At 38.7% G+C, this 20,742-nt stretch overlaps 1 protein-coding gene across 3 annotated transcripts in view; it reads left to right on the forward strand.

Moving 5' to 3' along the window:
- Nucleotides 1-20,742, forward strand: part of KIAA1958 (KIAA1958 ortholog) — a 238,271-nt gene that overhangs the window by 76,449 nt on the left and 141,080 nt on the right. For all 3 annotated transcript variants that reach the window (XM_056806615.1, XM_016423852.2, XM_016423849.2), the window contains exon 2: nt 16,696-16,824. The gene's annotated coding sequence lies outside the window, so the exon portion shown is untranslated. The remainder of the gene's footprint in view (nt 1-16,695; nt 16,825-20,742) is intronic.

Here is a 20,742-nt window from a genome sequence, read left to right on the forward strand (position 1 = left end):
CTATGTGAAATATAATAGCCAAGACAAATAAGCATTATAATATAAATAAGCTTATTATAAGTAGAGATTGTTTAATTTTATTTTTATCCCCAGTGTCCTGTATAGTGCACTATCCACAGTAGGCACATGATAAATTGGTACAAACTTAACAGAATATTTTGTAGAGCTATATCCAAGTAAACTTGACTGTTCAAATGTTTAGGATTTTAGCTGTTCCTCTCATTCTAAACACTTGACTTATACTCAGAGGTAGAAGATAGCCCCTCACCCTTCTCTCACTCCCCTTACCCTTCCTTCCTTCCTTCCTTCCTTCCTTCCTTCCTTCCTTCCTTCCTTCCTTCCTTCCTTCCTTCCTTCCTTCCTTCCTTCCTTCCTTCCTTCCTTCCTTCCTTCCTTCCTTCCTTCCTTCCTTCCTTCCTTCCTTCCTTCCTTCCTTCCTTCCTTCCTTCCTTCCTTCCTTCCTTCCTTCCTTCCTTCCTTCCTTCCTTCCTTCCTTCCTTCCTTCCTTCCTTCCCTCTCCCCCTTCTCTCTTTGTCTGTTTGTCTGTCTGTCTGTCTCTCTCCTCTCCCAGAGGTAAGGGCTAAGCAATTGGCATTAGGGTGACTTGCTTTCTTCTAGATGACAGCTAGGAAGTGTATTTGGCCAGATTTGAAACTAGAACTTCCCATCTCTAGGCCTGGCTCAATCCACTGAAACCACCTATCTGACCCCCTGTCCCACTGTCTACTAAGAGAAGGAAAAACTATACCAGAATTACATTCTCTTTTCATTTTGTGCCAGATGGCCACTTGTTGGCAAAGCCAAAACAAGAAGATGCCTCCTGAGTACTTCCACTTCTCAGGACTTTGGCCTGTGGCCTAGGGTATAAGGATTCTTAGAACCATTATATTTCTTTCTTGATACAGATCACATTTTCCTATTTTAGCAGAGGTGGGTTTTACATAGTTTTAATATACTCTATAAATATTAACAATAGCTATTCTAAGAGATATTTGTTTGGTAGCCAACAAATCAATATACTGTTGGAAGAAATAAATCCTCTTTATTAATATTCACACTATAAATGAAACCAGGAGCTAGAATCTATATGGAATTTATAGCTAAAAAGCAAGACTGGCTCACAGACAAAAGAGTTGGCAGAGTTGTTTTCATCATGCATCCAAAGATAGCAAGAAATGTTATTTGATGTCATGCATGTTTTGCAGTGCCCATGATGATGATGATGATGATGATGATGATGATGATAAGATGGGTGGATAGGAAGATAGATGGATAGATAAGACTTAAGTCCTTATTAAGTTCAAGGCACTATGCTAAGCTATAAGAAAACAAATATAAGTAATAAGAAAGTAGTTATCTGCCTTCAAGGAGCTTATTCTCTAATGGGGGGAAGATAGCATGAAAAGGAATTGAAAAAATATGTGGGTTATCCTTGGGCAATGATGGCAAACCTATGGCACAGGTGTCAAAGATGGCACACCAAACACTTTCTATGGGCACCTCCCCCCACTCCACCGTCCAGTTTGTTTTTAGAAAGGCAGAGGGACTTGGGCGGAGCTACTCCCCTCCTCCTCTCCACTGTGCCTGATGACATTTTTCACACCCCAACCTTCTGCCCAGGAGCAAATGGGAGTGCACAAGGGAGAAGGTGGGTGGCTCACAAGCAGCAGAGCTGGAGGGGAGCAGAGTCCTAGGGCCACACCCTTTCCCTCTCTACACTTGCTGAAGACATTCTCACTTTCCCCACCCTCTGCCCAGATGGCTAAGATGATAAATGCAACTTATTCACCAACAATTTTTTTGAATTTTATTTTTATTATCATGTAAAACACTTCCATATTGCTCATTGTTGAAAGAGTTCACTTATACAAAACCAAAACCCCCAAATAAAACTAGAAATACACTGATGTGAAAGATATTATACTTTAATCTGCATCCATCTGACTCCAACAGTTCTTTCTCTGGAGGTCGATAGCCTTCCCCATGCTAAGTCTTTCAGGATTGTCCCAGATCATTGCATGGCTGAGAATAGCCAAGTTTTCTTAGTTGATCAAAGTGCAATACAGCGATCCATCACCTATGGTGGGAGTTATGTCCCAGAGATCTGCCCGATAGGTGAAAATCTGTGAAATAGCAGTGTTATATTTTATTATTTATATAGATTTTAAGGCTTTATAAACCCTTTCCACACTCTTATAAAGCTTTTCATACTCTTTTTAACGTTTCCCATACTCTTATAAACACTGAGCCAATCAGCACCCAGGATACCAAAAACAGCACTGTGGTTGGTCCCACAATATAGCAAAAACTCTGTGATGCAGAATTATATATATATATATATATTTTTTTTTTTAAACCCGCGATACCGTGAAGCCACAATAAGGGAACCACGAAAGCGAGGGATGACTGTATTGCTTTAACTGTGTATAGTGTTCTCATTCTGCTTATTTTGCTCTGCATCAATTCATGCAGATCTTTTCAGCTTTTCCTGAAATCATCTTGCTTATCATTTCATATAGCACAATAGTATTCCATCATCTAACAGGTACCAAAGTTTGTTCAGACATTCCCCAACTGATGAACATATCCTCAATTTCCAGTTCTTTGCCACTACAAAAAGAAATGCTATAAATATTTTTGTGCAAGTAGGATTTTAGTTTCCCCCTTTTTTATTATCTCTTTGGAATATAAACCTAGGGGTGATATTACAGGATCAAAGAGTATGCATAGTTTTTATAGCCCTTTGAACATCATTCCAAATTGTTCTCCAGAATGGGTAATCCCCTTACAATTCCACCAACAATGTATTAGTGTCCCAATTTTGCCATATCCTCTCCAATATTTATCACTTTCCTTTACTTTAAAATTGTCCAATCTGATAGGTATGAGGTAGTACCTCAGAGTTGTTTTAATTTGCATTTCTTCCGAAAATTGCTTGTTCATATCCTTTGTAATATTGAGATGTAATATTGAAAAATTAATATTATGCTAACTGTAATATTTAGCATTTTGTTTGAAAATATATTAGTTAAAATAAGATTATTATTGCCATTTATAAAATAATTAACTCTTAAGTCATGAGGATGATAATAGCAATATAATTTTAATATAATTATAATCTAAAAAAGAAATAAGGAGGGAAGGAAATAAAAGAATATTTCCTAGCTCACCACCCTAATTTTGCCAGCCCTTGTGAATGTCTCCTGCCCTAGCCACCAATGCCAAATCGCAGAAAGACCCCCAGCCAAAGACCTCCAGAGAAAAACTCAGCCTCCTGTCTTAAAAAAAAATAAAAAAGAAAGAGAAGGGATGTACCCCGATGGGACTCTTAGACTCCGAGGTCTGGAGGGAGAGGGAAAAGGGAGGAGAACCCCCCTTCCACAAAGCAGGATTCAGGGGAGACAGCAGCTGTAAGGAGTTAGCTCAGAGAGAGGAATGGGATTTGAAGATTTTCCCCCTTCTGCCTTCCCTCCTTAGCTAAAGCTGCTCTCCCCAATTTGCTCTTGTCCTTCTTGTCCCCCCCTCCACTACTCGAGACCAAAAGGTATCCCCTTGATCCATTCACTCACACTCAGTTTGGGGAACAGATAACTTTTAATGTTAACTCAATCAGATAATACAAAAGGAATAATGGGCAGGGAAGAATGGGAAAAGGAAAGTGGGGAAAAGGGGTCCCTGTTTCTATCTCAACCCTTTTCCTCCCTCTTTGAGTTTGGGGGGGGGGGGGCTCAGGCCTTGGCAGCATGAGCCTCCTGAGAGAAAGTCAAGTTGACTCACCCCTGGACAACAGGAGTTGAGGTAATGTCTGCTCAGGTTTCTCTTCAGAAAGTCCCTTCAATTGGGAAGTGTTGGGGGGAAGGATTTCCAGTCACCAGCCAGAAAAGTGGGTAACCCTCAGGAGAAAGTCTTTTTCCACCTTCTCTCTTCGAAGTCTCCAGATGGAGAGACCCTCCCTGCTCTCCAGCCAGAGTTTTCTCTCCTCAGAATTCCCCTCCTGGGGCCCCTCCCCCGTCAAGGTGATCAGTTTCATATACTCTATAGTCTGGCACTTTTTCTTTAGTGCCTACCTCTATCACACTCCTCTCTGGTCTCATTTTTATAGTCCTCCTTATCCATGTCACATCCTTTCCCTCTGCTTTTGTCTATCACATTTCAGGAACCAATCAAAGTCTTTCTGTTTGGAGTGTTTCAGTCAAGCTAATCTGGTTTGGGCAAGCAGAAAGTTCACGACACTGGGAAGAAGGGGTTCCCTTTACACAATCCCCCCTGTGATTCTTTGGGAGACAAATGTATTGAAATCTCCCAGATTTACATGCCTAGTCTCCCCAATGAATCATTTCACATAGCCAGCTTATATCTTTAAAGATCTCTTGCTAGAGGTGCATATAATATTGTACTTTCTTAGAAGAAATGACAATAATTTGGGGATAAGAGGGAAATAAAAGAGAAAGAGCAAAAAAAATGGATAAAAAGCCAATTGGGGGTAATTCCCTTTGGCATAAGAGTTAACATTCAGAGTAAATGTGTTCAATCTCCTTTAGTTCGATTCATTACATCCCAAAGTTCATTCTGTATCTTTTAATGCAGTTTGTGGTTTCTGCAGGCTTCTTTATGGCACCTTCCTCGAAAAGTTCACTTTCTTAATTTGGGGAGTTAGCAAGCTTTCTTTCCTGAAATTTCTCTCAAAAGTTTTTTTTTTAATCTTGAATTTTATGACTAAGTACTTTATAAACTTGAGAAATTAGATCTTTATCAGAGAATTGTTATAAACATTTTTCCTAGTTTGTTGTTTCCCTTCTAATCTTGGTTACATTAGGGTTTTTTTAGGTACGAAGCTTTTTAAATTTAATATAATCAAAATTGTCCATTTTACACCTTATAATGCTCTCTATCTCATTTGATCATAAATTCTTCCTTTCTCAAAAAATGTGCCGGGTAAACTATTCTATGTTCACCAATAATTTCTTACAGAAAATGAAGAGGCAGAGAAATTGCTTCAGGAGCTTATTATAACCTTTCAAATTAGATGAACATATTCAAAGACTTCATCTTAAGGGTCAGCATTGGGTAAAGCAGTTAAGTCTTTAACTTTTTTGTGTATCATGGACCCTCTTGGCAGTTCAAGAAAGCCTATGGACCCTTTCACAGAGTAAGGTTTTTAAGTGTATAAAACACATAATATCAGGAGGAAAATCAATTATATTAAAATAGAACTATCAAAATGTGTTTTAACAAGAACTAGTTTAGGGACCCCTATCTTGGGATAAAGCTGTGAAATTTATCAGGTTCAAGAAACAAAACAAATAAAAAACTGAATAATAGTCCTAAAACAAACAAAAATGTTTTTATATTTACAAACACAAAATGATTTTACCAATGTGATTTTTGTTGTTTAATAATTTTTAATTGTGTCTGATTCTTTGTAACCCCTTTTGGGATTTTTTTGGCAGAGATCAACTGGAATGGTTTGCCATTTCCTTTTTCAACTCATTTTACACATGAGGAAACTGAGACAGAGTTAGTGACTTGCCCAGGGTCACACAGCAAGTATTTGAGGACAGATTTGAACTCAAGTTTTCCTGACTCCAGGCCCAGCACTCTATATATTGGAACCTCTGCCTGCACTACCAATGTGGTAGTCATTTCTGAATCAACTATCTATATACAATATTGGCATAAAAATAAACAAAGCCAACATCAAAATAGAACATGAAATAAAATAACAAAATGCATCACATGAATTATTTTTAAAGCTTTTGATACAGAAAAAATAGAAAATTGATTAAAGAATAGAAGTTGGCATTGATTATCAGAACTTTAGTTTAAATCATTTATTACAGATGAGGTCAAAAACTTTTTCAATCAGCAATCACTTCATCTCCTTGTCAAACAAAGGTTTGGTAGTCAAGGACAAAACCAGTGTAGAATACAAATTTATTTACCAAACAATATGAAGGACAATGTTAGAACATTATGAGTAATGTCATCTTGTAAAGCAGTGAGTACTAGATAGAAAAATAGTAAACTATGTCATTCCTGAAAGAATTTACGGATGAAACCAAAAGGGAAAATAACAAATTTTACTTTTTTTAAATCAATTAATTAATTTGGTCAATTTAGAACATTATTCCTTGGTTACAAGAATCATATTCCTTTACTCCCTTCCCTCTCCCTACCCTTCCTGTAGCTGATGCACAATTCCACTGGGTGTTACATGTGTCCTTGATCAGAACCTATTTCCATGTGGTTGATGTTTGCACTAGGATGATCATTTAGAGTCTACGTCCCCAGCCATTTCCCCTCGACCCATGTGATCAAGCAGTTGTTTTTCTCCTGAGTTTCTACTCCCACAGTGTTTCTTCTGAATGTGGATAGTGCTCTTTCTCATAGATCCCTCCAGGTTGTTCAGGATCACTGCATTGCCAATAATGATGAGGTCCATTACATTCGATTGTACCACAGTCTGTGTGTACCATGTTCTCCTGGTTCTGCTCCTCTCACTCTGAATTACTTCCTGGAGGTCATTCCAAACAAACAACTTTTGAAAAAAGGAAATTGTTTTATCTCTCAAGATTTCTAAAATAGCAACAGTGGAACAAATTTGAGTAAGAAAACAATCCTGATATACTGTAGAAAATGAGATGACCATCTGGACCAGACCAAATATATACACAAAGGAGGTCCATGACATAATAATGACTTTTATTTCTTTACTATTGAGGGCTCCCTTGATGAAAACAAGGAACTGGCAGGTTATTACAAATTATATTCCATAGTAAGACCATGTAATTATAGTCACAAAGTTAATGAAAGGCATAGCAAATACAATATTTCTCTGTGCTTATTTTTTATGAATTATCCACATGATTCAATAAAGCACAATGCTACCTCAAAGACTCCTCAAGAAGGCCCATTCACATATTGAGATAATTTTAAAATTCCTTGAAAGATGCAGTGAGAACTTTGTTCAAGGACCCACTGGCTAGTAATATCAAGCAAGATGTAAAACCAGCAGCTCCATGTTCATTAATGGTGCTTCCCTGCCCAATGAAGAGTCCAGATGGCAGAGGGAATCCTTATGGATAGTGAAGTCATCCAGCACCTATGTTTTCAGAGGACATAGTTCTAGTTGCACCAGACCTTGGGCCATTGCCAAGTCTTGTAAGCGAGAGCCATAATACAAAATCTTTTGATGGTCCACACAGGGAAAACTAGATAAATGAAATACGGTCATTTTCTGGTCAATGATAGGCAGTTAGTGGAAAACCCTTGAAGCTAATCCATTAGTGTATATGTCTTAAGATATATACTGCAAACCAGAAGGATATTATATGCAGTAACAGCAATACTGTGGGATGATCAACTGTAAAAACTTGGCTACTCTCAGCAATGCAATGATCCAGGACAATTCTGAGGGACTTTTGACAAAGAATGCTTAGGACCTCCAAAGAAAGAATTGATGGAGTCTGAATGCAGATCAAACCATACTATCTTGCACATTAGTATTGTAAAAAAATATTATTATTTAAATTGCAAAGTTTAAATTCTTTTTGAGAAGAATTTTAGGTAAAGAAAAATGATACCTCTCTGAATCCAGAAACTGAACTGTTGAAGATACCATGAAGAAACCTCCAGACCACAAGTGCACAAAAATAAATTTTGGGTGTGATTGATTGAACATTTATTTGTATGTATACTTTCATGCCAAAGGGGACTGCCCCCTAATTGACTTTTTGTCAATGTGACCAGCAATTATTGGTTTTGTTTTTTTTCCCCTCATCCTCACATTATTGTAATCTTTAAGTTGATTATGTTTTCATGATCCTTTTGGTGAAAAAATTATTTTTTTCCAAAAATGATCACACGGAGAAATGTAAAAAATAGACTTGAATCCAGGACTTCAATCCCCAGAAGTTCTTGCTCCACTTCCCCAGAATGCTTTGTAATCTCACCTGGGCCAAGAGCGAGATGGGGTATTTAAACCTGGTTGTGAATAGGCTCGGCCTCTTTTTTGGACTTCCATTTTGGAACAGACGCGCCTCTTCCATGATGTGAGGTGATCCTGTCTAGGCCTCTCTGGCTTAGGCATGTGCTTTCTTATTCTGTATTTTTTTTTAATCCTTAACCTTTAATAAATCTCATAAAAATATAATACTCCTTGCAGAGAGAAACTAATTTCTACCTGCCTCAGTCTCCCCTCAATTTTAATCTTTACAATATATTCATGCTTTTACTTGGGGTTTTTTATTTTATATGAGTATTTTCTTACAACAGTGACCAATATGGAAGTATGTTTTGCATGATAATGCCTATCAAATTGCTTACCATCTCTGAGAAGGGGGGAAGGAAAGGAGGGAGACAGATAATTTGGATCTTATAATTTCAGAAAACATCTGTTGAAAATTGTTATTATGCATAACTGGGAAAATAAATATCTTTGAGTAAAACATGGGGGAAAAGATATACACTGTTGTTGCCCCATGACTTGAAAGAAGGAAGCAGGATGGATGCTGCTTGGAAAGTTGCATAACCTTTACATTCCCCAATTCTAATGGAAACAAAAATCCATTTTGTCAACACCAATATTTTTCTAGTGATTGCATGTAACTCCTAATTTTGGAATATTATGGTTATCGCCAATGAATCAAAATTATAGGTGACCTTAAGGGCAATGAATAGTTGTGCTATGTGAGGTGCCATATTTTGTAGTTATTATTGTTGTGATTCAGTTGTGTCTGGTTTTTTGATCCCATTTGTGTTTTTTTATTTGTTTGTTTTTTGGGCAAAGATACTGGAGTTATTTGTCTTCTGGAGCTCATTTTCTTTTCTAGGTCATTTTTCAGATGAGAAAATTGAGGCAAGTAGGGTTAAGTGATTTGCCCAGTGTCACACTGCTAGTAAGTGTCTGAGGCTAGACTTGAACTTGAGTCTTCCCAATACCAGGCTCAGTGCATCATTATTTGTAGAAATGAAATTGAACATATCAAAAAAATGTTTGTCAAGAAAAGCGAGGTAGGCTAATTTTATGGTGGAGAATGGTAGAAAAGAGGCACATCTTTGTGTTAAATTGATGTCTTTTGTGGCTAGGTTGAATATGAGGCCTGAAGTTGGGAGATCCTGGATTCAGATCTGGTCTCAAATAGTTCCTAGTTGTGTGACCCTGGGCAAGTCCTTTAACCCCCATTGCCTAGCCATTACCACTCTTCAGCCTTTGAAATGGTTTTAAGACAGAAGGTTAGGGTTAAAAAAAATCTAGAAAAAGTTGGTATACTTAGGACCTTTGGAAAGTTTATAGGAATTGTAAGGGGTAGAAATTGTGAGGGATTTTTATAAAATGTTGGGTTGTATTATTTAAAAATAGGGTCACCAGGAATTTTAATTAATTGCAAGAGATTTATTTAACAATTTATTTACAAAATATAGAAAGAGTGAAGTAAGAAATCAGAGAGAGGATAGGGTAAGATATCTAGCCTAAGCACTAAGTATTTTCCTCTGGCCCCTGCCTCAAAAACAGGCAGGGGAGTTTAGTCCCTAGCCAGAGAGGCCTTGGCCCTTGTGGCCGAGGACCTGGGGATGCAGGGAGCCTCTCTCAAGAGGATAGGTCTCTCCTGAAACTGGTCTCTTCAGAAAAACCAGGAAAGGAGTCAGCTCTTTCACTCACCACGTGTCAGTCCAAAGTGGGAGATTCAAGGACAGTCTTTAAGAAAGGTCTCAGGTCCAGTCAGCAGATTCTTCATCAACCTCCAACTCGAACTCAGAACTCCAAAGAATGAGAGCACTTAGAAGTCCCAAGCATGAAAACTTCCCTTCACAGGAAGTTGTAACTCCTTTTAAAAACACTTTTTGCATCACTTCCTGTGCCTTCCTCTATTTTACGTGGACAAATCAGAGTCTAAATCTTTGCTTAGGACTATTATGGGCGTAGTCAGTTGATTCTGATTCGTGAGTCACAGACCTCCCCCACTCAATTGTGAGTGGAGTGTTCATACTTTTGGTGACTAAATCTAAAAATGGGCAGAGGAGTTAATTTAATCTTCACAGAATACATAGAGAGGAGTTGCACAGTTTGAGAAAGAATGCATGGATTATGATTTATAGCATCAGAGAGTGTCAGGAAGACCCGAGTTCAAATTCCACTTCAGACTTAACTAGCTGTGTAATCTGTAGCAAATCACTGAACCTCTGTCTGCCTTAGTGTCCTTTTCTGTAAAATGAGGATAATAATTGTGTCTGCCTCCCAGGGTTGTTGTGAGAATCAAATAAGATACTATTTGAAAAGCCCTTGGTGAATCTAAAAGTGCTACCTAAATAGTCATTGTCAGCATTATTGCCTACATTGGTAAGATCACAGAGTCATTGAAATAGAGTAACAAGATGCCTCTCTTAAGGTCTCTTACCCCTCCCTTTCCTGAGGAAGCATGAGTGACCAGCCCCCTCACAAGGCCTCTGCTTGCTTAGCATGCTAGGAAGTTGCCTGGTCACTCTGTGCCTTTCTAGGCCCGTCAGGTCAGCTTCAAAGAAGGCCTCTACATATTTCTTCCTTACTTCCTATCTGTCTGTTGAGGGCTGGTTTGTGCAACTCCAATTGTTCCCTCTGTCTTCTTACCCAGGATTTTGTCAAGATGGGTAATTTGTCATCTTTACTTTTTTTCTCTTTCTGAGTTCCTTTATCCTTGATGGAAGTAAAAATGGAAAGGTGTTGTCTCATCTGGGTTTTCTTCTTTCCTCCCATATGTCAAGGCCTCTTGTCAGAACTGGGACAATGATGATCAGTTCTGACCAACCCTGGAACTTTCTCTGTGTCTGGGATTATTTAACTGAGTTCCACAGATATAACTATGTGTCCCAAGTAGCTCCAAAATATTCTCTCTCTGTCTCTGTCTCTCTTCATTTCTCTCATGTTCCTTTCTCTCCCTCTTCCTCTCCTTCTTCCTGTCCCTCTCTTTCCCTTCTCCCTCTCCCCCTTCTCCCTACTTCTCTCCTTCCCTCCCTTTCCCTCTCTCCCTCTCTCCCCCCTCTCTCCCTCTCTCTCACCCCATCTTCCTCCCTCTATCTTTCTCCCTCTATCTCCCTCTCTCTCTGTCTCTCTCTCCCTCCCTCTGTCTCTGTCTCTCTCCCTCTCTCTCCCTCTCCCCCCTCTCCCTCTCTTCCTCACTCCCTCTCTCCTTCCCTCTTTATTTCTCTCTTACTTTCCTCTCTCTCTCTTTCTGTCTTTGTCACTGTCTGTCTGTCTCTCTCTCTATCTTCCTCTCTCTCTGTCCCCCCCCCCCCCAGTCTCAGACCTAGGATCTCATTATCTGTAGACCACATGTGTTATAATCCACAGTAAATATAATTTCCACACAGATAATTAAGAGTTAATTATATGTGCCTAATGAAAAAACGTCAAACTGTCAGTAGTGCAATATTAATGGGACTTGGATTATTTGTAGTTGCAGAAGTAAGAAAAGGTCCTCTTTTCCTGAATTTTGAAGAGTATGCACATATACATACATAGAATCCTGTTGGCTGTTGGAGGGCCCATAAAAAATAGATGCTGTGAGGTTTACTGTCTTCCAACCCACATGCTGCCCTGTTATCTTCTGCATTAGACTTTGAGCTGCCTGAGACCAGGTTTAAAAGTCTTCCCTTTCTTTGCATCTGCAGCCTGTAGCACAGTATTTGGCACATAACAGAACTGCATAAATGTTTATTGCCCTACTGTCTAAGACTGAACAGGAGCAAGTGCTACGGGGGAGGCTTGACCCGTCCTTTCTTCCAATGTTGCTTCCCCCTTTCTCCCTTCTGCATGAACAGTGACTCTGTCATTCTCACCCATAATGAGAGAAAACTGGGAGTCACCCTTGTCCTCTGACCACTGGGCCCATCTGTATAACCCCTGAAACAGTCACCAGAGGTCTGCCCCCCATCTCACTCTGGGACTCTCCATCTTTCCCAAATATCCAACTAGAAAAGCCCCCCAGTCCAATCAATCACACTTCCTCGTTGGGCTACTTCCTGTTCATTGATTTGCAGTTACCTGCTTCCCCTTGGAGCCTCCAGGAAATAATTGCTGCTTCCTTAACTGCCCTTGGCCCCAGCTCTCCTCCAGACTCCTGACCCAAGGTAGCATCCCCTCTGCTGGTCTTGGGAAAGGTGACTAATTATGAGGAGGGATGATCAGCCCGGAACTCTGAGAATGCCTGGAATGTGTCGGCCAGGCTTTCCTGCACCAGGCCCAGAGAGGAGACTTTTTTTTTTCATGCTGACTATAATCCACTTATGTGATTCTACTCATTTATGCTTCAGTAAGGATACAAGCTATTTAACAGGATTACTTAAGCAGTTGGCAGAATTAAATGCATGTTTCCAAAAGGAATAATTAGAAAATGATTCTCATTTAGCTTATTGGTGGAACCTATGAGAAAAATTTAGTGGAGTTTCATTCTGAAGGGAGTGGTCCTTTAACTTCATCTCTAATTATGCATTCTTCACTTTCGAGATTTGAATGAATAATGACAACAAAAATATTATCATAATGGCCCATTTAGCTGGCAGTCAGACCACTGAACCATCCAGAATGCCCATGGAGAATTTGAAATGCCTCAAATCAACAAATATCAATTAAATGCCTACTATGTATAAGACACTGTGCTAGGTGCTAGGGATAGAAATACCAAAAAGCTCTGCTCTCAAGGACCTTAAATTAGTTATGTTAGATAGAATTACTTTTATTATTATTTAGTCATAAGTAAATTAGTATTATATAGTTATATCTATAGAATTTAGTGAACAAAGTATGCATTGTAAAATTTCATTGTCAAAAAAAGATGACGTTAATGGTAATAACTAGCATTTATCTAGCACTTGTTAATTAAATGCTTTACAAATATCTCATTTGATATTCCCAGCAAGCCTGGAAAGTAGGTGCAATGACAATGCCCATTTTTACATTTGAGGAAACTGAGACAAACAAATGTTGAGTAATTTGCTCAAAGTCACACAACTAGTAAATATCAGAGGTCAAATTTGAACTCAGGCCTTCCTTGCTCAAGGCCCAGGGTTTTCTCTCCACTCTACCACCTATACTGCCTCAAAAACTTTTTTTTTCCCCCAGAGAGAGAGAGAGAGAGAAATAATAAGAGGTAGTAGATCTCCATTCCAGAAAAAGAGAGAGGATTGCAGTTAGATGACTCAGTGAGTGAAGAGTCAGATCTGGAGTCAGGAGGGCCTGGGCTCAAATATGATCTCAGACACTTCCTAGTTGTGTGACCCTCAATGCCTAGCCCTGATCACTCCTCAATTTTAAATAGAAGTTAAGAGTTTTCTTTTTTTTAAAGGAAAGGTAAACAGAAATCATTCAATACCAATGAATATAATGTCAATGTGAAGTAACATCCTAGCCACACTTGTTCTGAATATTATATGGTCAGTCATTCGTAAATAGTCAACAGATAAAAATATGATTCCAGACTTTTTTGCTATTTTGATATATGGATTGTTTTAAAGATTAGGTAGGTAATGAGCCTTTTGAAGTAGGAGAGGGAGGGAGAAAGGGTCCAGAAATGGAAGAGTATTACCATAGAGAAGATCTAGCTCTAGAAAACTAATTTTGCTCTCATCCCAGTTTTGCCTAGCATTTACCCCATTTGTCTTTGTGCTAGAGAATCGAACTTTCTATATGAAAGACATTAAAAAATATTTAGTTTAGCAGCAACAGTGACTTGAAAACATAGGACATGGGAGTCCATCCTCCTGTGCTTTCAAAGGCAGGGATAGTGCCTTTCCATATAAAGGAACTTTGTTCCCAGAAGCATCTCATTCATTGGTGCCATCTCTGCACGAACAGGAACTAGTGAGCTGGAAAAATAGCTATCATAAACTCCGTGTAGTTTTACCTCAGAGGAGATCCATAGAGCCACCCTCAGGCCTTCTGCTTTGAATTTCTCAGCTTGTGATTATGTGAAGTTGAGATGACTAATTTAACAGGTTTAGAAGATTCGCTTTCCACTTTCTTGGGTAAACGTCAGACCTTCCTTCCTAAGCTTAGAGTCCACAGTTCTTTATTAAAAAAAAAAAAGGTGGGGGAAGGAAGGATGCTGGTAGGAATCCTCAAAACAAACTGTATAATAGCATTGAAGTGATCCTCTTCCTTGAGTGAAAGAAGAAGAACCACAAATGAGAAAAGAAGAAGGGTTTTGTGGTGTCCATTGGTATTGGCGAACCTCAGTTTCCCCCAGCATAGAGATTTTGAGAACAGTAACCGTAAATCATCAGAGAAAGGTTGAATTCTGTTCCATGTCTGCTTCCTACCCTAGAAACTCTGTTTGTAGGTAGGGAAGTAAGTAATACATTTTAGAAAGATTTCTATCACAAGGAGTTAAAAGTAGCTCAGGTGCTTTAAGTGACAGACTATTTATCTGACAAATTTACCCACTTAGAACAGTTTATCCCCCGCAGGTCAATTTAATTCAATTCAAACATGTACTAATAACCTCCTGTGTGCAAGGCACTGAACTAGATACTGGGAGTACAAAATTAGGCAATCCCAGCCCTGAAGGAGCTCTGTCGGTGGGGGAGGATTCAGCCAATCCACAGATAAGTAAATAAATCATTGAGGTGTTAGTCTATTCCTTTTCTCTTTGCCTTGCCTTGGTAATAGGTTTAAATCTGTAAATAGCAGATAACTTTTATAAGTTAGGAGAGAATAAGTACCTCCTCTGAAATTGCAGTGGTTGTGCACCAGTTCTACTCAACTTATCATTGAAAATACTCTATAATTTTGGTCTTTTCCTTTTATTGTATATAAATAGGTGATCAGGGTAGTTATAAAACTATACTCTTTACATGAAAGGAGAGAGTTTAATGGGAGTCTTAAACATTTTTCCTTAGTAGAGTATATGTAGAGAAATGAAATTTTATTCCAAGAGTGAATATTTACCGCTATGGTAACCAATGCTCAAAAAAATTGATGAAAGCCATCAATGTTTTTTAAGCATTCATTTTTTCTTTTTGGAGATTCCATTTATTTTCCTCCCTCCCTTCATAGCCATCAATTAAAAAAAAAAAGATTCAGGTGGTAAAATATATTGATTTGTCAGGATTCTGCAGTAAAGAGCCATTTTCTCATTTTTATGTCTTGTCCCTAAGGGCAAGAGCTAATTTCTGGATAAAATCTTCTGTTTATTTTTTAAAGCCCTTCATAATGTGCTCCCTTCTTACCTGTGAAGTCTTCTTTCCCCCTGCCTTTCCCAAAGACTTTATTTTATATTTTTCTCAATTGCCTGCAGAAACAATTTTTAACCTTCATTTTCTGACATTTTTCCATCCAAATTCTTTCCGTACCTCTTTCCCTTGTCCCCTCCTCCAGGTGGCAAGCAATATGACTTAGGTTATACATGTGCCATCATGCAGTACATATTTTCATCTTCATCAAGTTGTGATGAAAGACACGTTGCCCACAAGAAAGTACTCATGAAGGAAATGAAGTGAAGGTGGTATTTTGACCAGCATTCCCTTTCCAAGTGCCTCTTAGGGGAGGGGAGACCTGGGGTCCCAAGCCGCCTGACATACCCCTCCTCTCTTTCGTGCATCCATCCCCACTCTTAAAGGTTCTGAGTTCAAGGTCTTCTCAGCATACCACCAGGTGGCCAGTTTCCTCCAAGAACACCTCTGTCGTCAGTGAGGTAGCTCCTGACTTAAGCTCAGGGCACCCTTAGCATTTGTCCTCCCTTCAGGGTATGGCACAGATCCTAGAAACAGTGTTTAAAAGAGTGAGATAGATGCACGTTGGTGCAGCGGTCTTAGATGGTGGATCACGTGGGATTTAACTGGGTCTTAAAGGATGGAGTTTAAAAGGGCATTTCTGGTAAGGGGCAGAATTTTAGTGAAGGTACAAAGGAAGAAAAGATGGACTGGTAGGTTTTGGGGGACAGCCAAAAGATGGAGTAAGATATCAGAATGTGGAGGTAATGTGGGAAGAGGCAGAGTAATATCAGCTTTCGAAGGACCTTGAAAACTGCATAGAGAATTCTAGATTTGATGGAATATTGTATTCAGGTGCTGATTTAAAAGGAGCTGGAGGGGGGGAAAGGGTTGTGTGGGGGGGGGCAGCTGGGTGGCTCAGTAGATTGAGAACCAGACCTAGAGACGGGAGGTCCTGGGTTCTAGTTGTGTGACCCTGGGCAAGTCACTTGACCCCCATTGCCTAGCCCATACCACTCTTCTGCTTTGGAACCAATACACAGTACTGATTCTAAGATGAAAGGCTATGGGTTTAAAAAAAAAAAAAGGGTTGTTCTCCATCTCTTTTGTACACCAGTCCCTATAAATGAAAATCCTGAAAAGCTTTTGGAAACATAAAAGCGTACAAATAAGCAGAGCTCTATTGTAGTAGAGCACTTTGAACATTTTGAACCTTCTGAAGTATTTTCTTAAAATTCATTTTCAATTGGGAACCAGAGTCAGATTGGGTAAATTGTTCAACCTCAATCAGAACCAGGAATCCAACTGAGTAAAATTTGAGTCATTATTAGAATTAAAAATTTAAAAAAGTTAAACACAATATCATTGAATGAAACCAAAAGTGAATTAAAAATACCAGAAAATTATAATCTCATTTGTGGGAGGTGGAGGTGATATGATAATTGCTTTTAATTGGGTAGATGCTTGAAACTAGAGGACAGAAGCTAAAGAAACTCCTTTATTTCCAACTAGGAGGGCCGCCTGTTCTGGTTATCCAGTCCTAGGTTATGGAGCCAGAGTAAGCCGTGTAACCCACCGTATGCTCTTTGGCTTATCAAGAAAAGAGTCACTTGGTGAGACTCCCTACAACTGCTGTTCTAGGTGAGTTTGGAATATTAATGTGTCTGAAATATTTTGGGCACCACAGTTATGTGGTCAAGTTGGTGTGTAAAATCCCCATGACTTCATTTCAGGTTAGTATCTGAAGACAAGAGGATTCCTACAAAATGGTTCGTCTAAGTTTCCTTTTAGTCAGCTTGGCAAAAAATAAGTCAAGAAATGAATAACAGAAAGAGCTGAGAGCAAAGGCAGACCCAGCACTGTTCTCAGGAAAGGGTAGGAGACTCAGCACCGTGGCCCTATTAGCGATCTTGCTACCAAGTGGCAATATTTGTCCAAGCAGTAAGTACGTAACAGTTTTGCTGTTTCTAGCTCCAGTTCATGAACTTGGGGTTAGCGTTCCTGTGGGCTAGCATCACAGTGTTTCCTAGCTAAGAGCCTTGGTGTCCATAGTCATTAAACACCTTCTGCTAATGTGCATGTTGTCTGATGGGGAGAGAGTGGAGAGAAGGTCACAGCAGAGTTAATTTGCACACCTTTTGGTTCCGTTGGTTATTATCGAGCCTGGGAAAGCCTTATCTTTAGAATTCTTTAACAGTGATTGCTTGGGAGATGTACCTTTCGGAATTAATTCAGTGCACACAGGAACATTTGAGAGCTACCCAAATAAAATGTTTATAGTGGAACTATTTAATAATTCCTGTAAATGATAAACTTCGGTTCTCTATTCATTCACCCCTTACTTAGATGCTCCTTAGACTCAGCATGTGTGAAATTGTCCTAATCAATCCATAAATATCTATTAAGCACTTGCTATGTGCCAGTCACTGTGCTAAGTGCTGAGGATACAAAAGAGGCAAAAAACCACAATCTCTGCCCTCAAGGAGCTTATAATCGAATCACCATTCTCAAAGTCTGCTTCTACTTCCTATCTCACTGCTTCTGTCTGTGGTACCTTCTCTCTTGTTCATCATCTTTGCCTTGTTTTTTGATGTTCTTTGACCTTCACTTCTCATTTCACCAAATCTGGCAATTCTGTCTTTGTAACATTTTTCATGTCTTCTTTCCCCTTTTTCTACTGTTGCCCTACTTGTATGCCATTTTTTCTCTGTTATAATTTGGCTGGATTACGATAATGACATGCTAAGGTCATTCCTTAATTCCACTGCCAGAATAATTATGAGGCAGCTAGTTGGCACATTAGATAAAGTGCTAGCTACGAAATCAGGAAGACTCGAGTTAGAATTCTGCTTCAGACACTAGTCATGTGAGCTCTGAGAGCTCAAAATCTCTTTCAGCCTGGTTTCCTGATCTGTAAAATGAGAGGTTTGGACTTGGAAGGTTCTAAGGTTCCTTTCAGCTCTAAATCTTTTTAAATTCCATGCAGATACCTAGTGGTATCAATCTTTTGTTCAAAAACATTACATGATTTTTATGGTTTATAGCAGCAGTACTCAAACTTTTTGGACTTGTGACCCTTTTATACTTTTACATATTGGTGTGGATCTCTTTACATTCTTAATTATTCAAGGCCCCAAAGATCTGTCATTTATATGGGTTATAGCTTTTGATATTTATAGTATTAGAAATTAAAATGGATACATTTAAGTATTTATTAATTCATTTAAAAATAATAATTAAAAATAAAAAATTAATAAACCAATTACCTGTTAAAATAAATAACATTTTGTGGAAAATTGCCATATTTTTAAGACAAAAAATTTAATGAGAAGTATGGCATTGTTTTACATATTTTTGCAAACCCTAATAGAGGGTAGCTGGATACTCATTTGATTATACATTCAATCTTTTGCTATGTGTTGTTTTGGTTAAAGTATATGAAGAAAACAGCCTCACACAGATAACATAGTTGGAAAAGGGAAGAGTATGTTAGTTGGCAAATAAATATCAGTATTTTTCTGAAAATAGTTTTTCTCTTTGGGGCCCCCTGAAAGAATCCCAGGGACCCCTAAGGGTCCTTGGACTGTAAAAATTAAATTAGTTTCTAGTAACAGAAATATTATATTTTATGAGGTTTATTAAGAATTATTAGAAATCAAGGAATAAAAAAATACAAACAAGAAAACCACGTTCCTAGGGCTGATTAGCCCATTCAAAACCCCCTCACTTAGCTTACTCACTACATCCTTGCAAATGGAAGAGGGCGAAGTAGGCATTGCCTACTCCTTGTGATCTCGCCCAGGTAGAGACTCAGGTGAGATTATAGGGAATGCTGGGAAATACCAAGGACTTCTGGGTATTGAAATCTAGGGTTCAAATCTCCATTTTACAGGACCATACTTTGAGAATTGTTTGTCTATAGGATTCATAACTCAACCTTGAAGTCAAGGCCTTCAACATCCCAATACCACCTTTAACTTTCCATGTCTATCCCATAAAGTCCAACTCAAAAACTGTGAAGCCCTCCTGAACCACTGTCTCCTCACATCCCCAAACTGGTAGTGAATGATCTTTGTAGCCCTCATGATAGCACTCCCTTTAGCAATTCTCTAATGTGCTCATCATGTGATTATTGTCTATTATGGTTATCTATGTTTGTGCCCTGTCTTCTTGGTGATAGTACTGCTATAGAGTAGAGGTGTCAGACTCAAATAGAAACAGATTCCTGCAGGCTACATACATATTGACTTAGAAAACCACAAGTTCACATCATCTATGTTGTATTATGTGTATATCTTTGTCTCTCTGTCTTTGTCCCTTCCTCCTCCCTCCTCTCTCCCTCCCTCCCTTTCCCTTCCCCAAGTCTATCTGTCTCTTCCTTTCTCTTTCTTTCCCCCCTTTCCATAAACTGCAGAGGCTTCCTTCAGAAGCAAATACAGAGCACTTTGTTTATAACCTGGCCTCTTCTTGCCTTTCTAGTCTTCTTCCACTTTGTATTCCCTAACACCTACTCTTCGATTATTGACCCCGGTATCCTGGCTATTCCACAAATGAGACACTCCATCCATCAGCCCTTAGCATCCTCTCTGTCTCTTGTACCTGGAATGGTCCTCTTCCTTTGTTCAACTGCTGACCTCCCTCGCTTTCTTAAGCACCATCTAAAATCTCACCTCCTCCTGGAAACCTTCCTCAGCTCCTCTTAATCCAGATTTATTTATTTCCCATATAGCCATACTCTAGCTTGCTTTTTATATATTTGTTTACACAGTATCTTCCCCATTAGTTCCCCATGGTAAACTTCTTGAGAACCAAGATTGTCTTTTGCCTTTTTTATATCCCTAGTACTTAGCACAATGCTAGACACATAAGAAGTGTTAAACAAATGCTTGCTCCCATCCCTTTTTCCCCAGATTAATTTGTGTTTTGTTTATCCTTTTTGTATTGTCATTAGTACCATTAAATGTGGTCCAAATATCTCCCAATTCCATTGCAAAGCACATTTTATGTGTATGCTAATTTAGTACCTAATGTATTACAGGCATTCAGTAAACAGTAATTAATAAGTATTTCCACCCTTTTGACTACTCATTAAATATCGATTCAAACTCATTTATTAAACATATGTGTGAACACTTTACTAGGCACTATGGAGAGAATGAAGCTGGTGAAATTCAGTATGGATTAATGTTAGATCTTCAAAAAAATGATTTTAAGTACATGGGAAAGAATTGGTTTATCTAAAAAAAAGATTTGGGGGTTTTAATGGACTTCAAATTCTCTTTTTCTTCACCCCAGAAAGACTCTGTTAAATATATTTTTTCCAGTTGCCTGTAGAAACAGTTTTTAACATTCATTTTCTGACTTTTTTTGTTCTAAATTCTTTTACTCCTTCCCTTCCACTTCCCCTCCCTGAGGCAGCAAACAATATGATGTAGAGTGTACGTGTGCTATTATATATTACATATTTCAATATTCATCATATTGTGAAAGAAGTCACCTATCACACATAGAAGAAAATCCTCATGAAGGAAATAGAGTGATAAGCTTCCATCTGCATTC

This window comes from Monodelphis domestica, chromosome 7 (assembly GCF_027887165.1).
Source record: "Monodelphis domestica isolate mMonDom1 chromosome 7, mMonDom1.pri, whole genome shotgun sequence".
In the NCBI taxonomy this organism is placed as follows: Eukaryota; Metazoa; Chordata; class Mammalia; order Didelphimorphia; family Didelphidae; genus Monodelphis; species Monodelphis domestica.